We start from the raw sequence: 5,197 nt of genomic DNA on the forward strand, positions 1-5,197 counted from the left end.
TCGGCCTCGGCCGGTGACGTCAGCACCCGGCTCCGCTCGGGGAGGAGCGGCGGAGGGAGGGGACGGGACGGGACGGGACGGGGACAGTGACGACGACGACGAGGAGGAGGAGGAGGAGGAGGAAGAGGAGGAGGAGGGCGAGGGCGAGGGCCAGCGCTGCAACCAAGTTCTGACAGCGCTTTTTTGATATCGCTGTCTTCCCCTCCCCCCATTACAACTTCATTTTATTCATTTCAGCGAGTAGTAGAGAACTTCGTGTGTGGCTGGCAGCGCTGGTTTTGATTTTATTCTTATTTTTTATTTTTTTTCCCAATGTTTTGAGACTCTAATGTGCTTTCGGGACGGTTGAGGCGCCTCGAAGCCCCATAAACTCGCGTAAGTCAGTGGGCGCGTGTGATCAAAGTTTCCAAGTGCCCTCCCAAAACAGCGCCGTGCCAGGCAGCCTCTCCGTGCCCCCTGGCATACGCAGCGCGAGGTGCTGCTGCCCTCTTGTTTCTCGCCCTATTTCCCGTTATCTGCTTATGATTAAACAAAGCCCTGCATCAGCGATGCGATGTTGGTCTTTCACAACTACCGTGGGGAAAACAAAGCGTGCTGGAAGTGTGTTTGTATTAAGAAAAACTTGCAGTACGAGCCACAGAAGTAGCATTTATTGTAGAGCGATCCACAACTAATTGGCATAAGGAATCTGTTTTCTGTAATAGATGCATATTATATGCTAATTGACATAACAACATCTGATTAGTTGTAGGTGAGAAGAGCAACAGATTTCTCCCATGAGATTTTTGTCTGTCTTCCAAACTCCGGAGGAAACCTGTGGTTCAGAAGCTGGAATCTTCCCTTGCAGTGGTCCTTAACCTCGCTGCCTGCATTTCTGGCCCTCTGGTTGTCGATACGACGCAGAAACATATGGTGAGGTTCAGTCCTCGTGCTTCCTTATGCCCTCAGGACTTTGTTTACTGCTGTCCCTGAAGGGCCGGGCTGTGGCAGAGCATAGTGTCCCCTCGCTGCCACCAGCGTGTGTCCCCTGCAGGACCCTGTGATGGCAGCTCAGCTGTTCCAGGAGGCAGCAGCCCGACCTTTCTCCTTGGCCGCTGCTGCGTGGTTTCTTTCTGTGTCATGGATAGCTTCTGTATGAGGGAGCGGAAGGAGTGATGGCATATGGTTTGCTCTCTGTTTACAGCTGCGAAGGCCCTGGTTGGTCACAGCTTCTGGTCCCACACCCCCCTCAGCTCTCCTGACCTCAGCTGAACTTCATGCGAAGAACGAGCAGAAGGGGAGAATGGTGAGCATGGCATGTGGCCGTGGCGTGGGGGCAGCCGGGAGGCTGCACCTTGGGAACTGCAGGCAGCTAAAAGCAGAGATTTTTCCCACAAATAGAAACAAAAGACATTCTCTGATAGCTAAATCACCCCTGACAGAAGAAGCTCTTCTATTGTGTTTGACGCACTGTGATCCAGTAATTGCTCTCTGGCACTGTAAGGAAAGAACTCGAGCTCAAAAAACCTTCAGGCAGCTTCTTGGTGCTGTGAGTGCTTCTGTACAAAGCATGGCTCTAGCAATGCCAAAAACGTTGCTTAATGGACAGCGGTCTTGGTTGCTTTGTAGCTTGGTCAAAGAGGCACAAGAGTTTCCCACTAAATTACATCAGATTTGACAGTGGTTCTGCATAAGAGCTGTTGTGTTATTTTCCCTCCCTGCATGGATCAGCTCCTGCCTGTGCATGTGAGCAATGCCGAGCATTCTTCCTCGTGGGTGTCACTGAGAGCTGTGAGCGTAGCCATGCTAGCAGGTTGTTACTGCTGAAAGAAAGGATGTTAGTGTTTGCTGTGCTATAAATTATAATTGGACTGCCTCTGCTTCCTCACTCCCTTTCCTTTTCGTCCCACCTTACTGCATTTTGTGCTTATTCCTCAGAAGTTTGGTCAGTTCTTATTATCTTAATTGGGATTTTGAGTGAGCTGTCTGAAAATACTGCCTTGTCCTTGCTGCGTCCTGCACCAGCACTCCTGCCTTTCTCCAGGCACCTCTAAGAGACAGTGGCAGTGGGCTGAGGATGCTCTGGATGGAGCTAACAGCCTCTGTGCCACCTGAAGGGTTGTTGGTGGTAATGGGTGATACTTGCTTTCAGTTCTGCTTGCAGGCAGCTTACCGCCTCAACTGCGGATCTTTGGACTTGTAGCAAGAAGAAAGTTCTTGCAGCAGTTCTCTGTGGTTTTGCATGTTTGCTTTCTTTCTTCTGCCTGATTTGGCTAGTATAAATAATTTTAAAGCAAGGAGAACATAAAGGATGGAATGCCTGGAGAACATAAGGAATGGCTGCGGGCTCGCTGTTTTTGAATGTAACTTAGATCACAAGGGCCTGGATCTGAGCCACCCTTAGTGCTGAGTGCTGAGTTCAGGCAGTTCTGCAAAGATGGAAATCTGTTTCTGCGTTTCAGTTATCTTCAGTCAAAGTAGAAGAGTGCCAGCAAGCCCTGAGTGCTGTTCCCTGGGCGTGCTGGCCTCACCTGCAGCCAGCTTTGTTGTGCTCTCTCTTGCCCAGGTAAGGCTTTGTTCCCAGGCAATCAGAGCCACTCAGCTGTGGTGTAGCAGCCGTGCAGGGACAGCACCTTCCTGAAATACCGATTTTCAACGTATTATTTGGTTTGCATGGAATTGCTCATCTCTGCTCTCAGATTAAAGTAGAAATGATCTCGATTTCACAACTCTGAGAAGACGGATGTCAGACACAAAAGTGAGTTACTCATCTCTGTGAGAGCACAGCTTCTGTTCTGTGACACTTCGCTAAATGTCAGCGTTGCATTCCCTCCCAGCTGCAGCTGCTTCGTTCTGTGCAACTGCTATTAACACCTCCAGACATCGCCGGGTTCGCCTGGCCTCACCCAGCTCTTAATTGCAACTTGTGCATTTTCCAGTGGAGAAGGAAAGTTATAAAGCTGTCACAGCAGGGCCGTGAGTCACTCCTGCAGGTGTGGTTGCAGATACTCCACACCTTCGCTTGTGGACCGAGCAGTCATTACCTACGTTGAACGGCACGGCAAGTTAAGCGTGATAGAGGATTTATTCTGCTCTGAACTGTTTCCTCGTGCATAAAAGACATGAGGATGCTTCACGGGGCGGAGGTGAAGGGAAAAGAAACACTTTTGTTTGAAGAAAATAGCATTTGAATTCTACTGTAAACACTTCAGTAAGAGGAACTCCTCTTTATTTGGACATGGCAAGGAGCAGTACTTCAAGGGCTGGAATGTAACGATCAGTGTAGGGAACAGCATCTTGTCTTGCTGCAGCTTTCCTACATTAAGGTGAAGAAGACTCGAATGAAAACAATGGCTTTTTTCCCTTTTCCCATGCTGACTGCAGAGGAAGATTTGCAGAGAGGTGGAAGGGCTGTGTGGAGCCAGTTGGTGTTTGAAGGATGAATGGGACGAAGGAGCCCTTGCACTCGCATTGCTGTGTGCTGCAGGGAGTGCATGCCGCGGCAGCGTGGGGTGGTCTGTCTGCTCACCAGTCTTTAATTCAGGGAAAGCAAAGTGAAACTCATAAGTGTTCGGTGACTTTTTTTTTTTTTAAGTGAGTTGGGACTGAATGAAGTGTTGAAATCCTGCACACAGGCAGGTGCACTGCCTTCTCTTTGTCCAACCACGTTGAGGTTGGTTGGCTTCCAGGCTAGTCCTCCTTTCAAGGTGTTTGACATTACAGTAAGAATTAAAGCCGTGCTGAAACGAACTTAAAGACGTTTGAACCACGGTGACATAGTGGAACAAATGAGGTGTTGAAATCAGTGTTGAAATAAGCGAGGCTGATGGTGACAGGGCTGGCTGGAGGGCTCAGAGTGCTTCAGACAGCAGCACTGTCAGAGCACGCTGTCATACAGGCTCTACCTGCTGGAACCTTACATAATTGTACCGGCCTTCAGTTCTAGACCTCTGCTCTGTGCAGAGAGCTCTACTCTCTGCTCTACTCCCGCCGCTGCTGGGAGGAGGGGGTCAGGCCTGAGCATGCTGGTGTGGTCCTTCAAAGTCGATGCTGACCATAACACTATGCACTTTACACACGTGCTGGAGGTGCTCCAGAACGGTCAAATACATTCCAGTCAAAAAAAGAGAGTAAAGAAATGCTATTGATTATTTATGATTGCTACTGTTTGATCTGTACAGCCTGGCAGGGAATAGATCTCCAAGCCTTTAGGTGGGACCAGGGCTCTAACCAGGGCTGAATTTTCCTGCTCGAAATGAGGAAGATTCTTTGCCTTCTGTCCTCCAGCACAGAGCGAAGCACTGCTGCTAAGCGTGGGTTTACCTTGGGAAGGAGCCAGGGCACACAAGGCTCTGGAGGAAAGAAACACGGCCATCGTGCTTATTCCAGTTATTTAGCTGTCCTGTATTCTTACCACGAGCTTATAAAATGTTTACTGCCACCTCCGGACTGAAGCTTACTGATTGAAATGGAGTACTCTGGCTGTGCTGCTGGAGCCCTCTCCTTGGTGATGGCCCTTCCAGCTGCACGTTTGCTCAGATGAATCACGGTTTTGCTGCTATGTCGATTCCAATAAGCGTTGCACAAGCTCGTCCACGGCCCTCCTGCCTCCAGCACATTGGTGTCGTTGTTTTACAAACCTTGTATATCAAAGCCTGTTGTTTGCTTATGCCTTTAATAGATATCAGCTGTTGAAGAATCCCAGGCAAACCCCAAATCCCACTCTTGAGGGCCCGGAGAGTGATCCCAGGGGCCCATGGCAGCCCAGGATCCATGTGGCAGTGTGCTGTCGGCTTCCCCACGCCAGGAGAAGCAGTTGCAATCCAAACAATTCCTCGGGCTCTAACTGAGGTCACAGAGAAACTTGTTTCCATTTCTGGTTGGGATGCAGTGCCCCGAGCTGCGTGCCGGGCCAGCCTGGCCCAGGGTTGCTCCTTTCTCAGTCTGATATCAGCCTCTCACTTGTTGCCTTCCAGGTGTAGCAGTCCCTATCCCAAATCCAGCATCAGGTTTCAGGCAGTCTGATGGGAACTGAAGAAGTGAACATTTTTTCCTCTAATCAAAGCAAAGTCTCCTCTCTTTGGAGGCTCTGAAGATGGGGGGAGCAGCAGGGGGAGCTGGGCTTGCTCCAGAGCTACTGGAAAACCTTTGTAGAAGACTGGAAGTGGAGCTGCTTAGAATTCAGAGAAGCAAAATTTACTTTGAAGCATAGAGCCAC

This window comes from Cyrtonyx montezumae, unplaced genomic scaffold (genome assembly GCF_038088225.1).
Source record: "Cyrtonyx montezumae isolate F1298 unplaced genomic scaffold, pur_monq_1.0 scaffold_4, whole genome shotgun sequence".
NCBI lineage: Eukaryota > Metazoa > Chordata > Aves > Galliformes > Odontophoridae > Cyrtonyx > Cyrtonyx montezumae.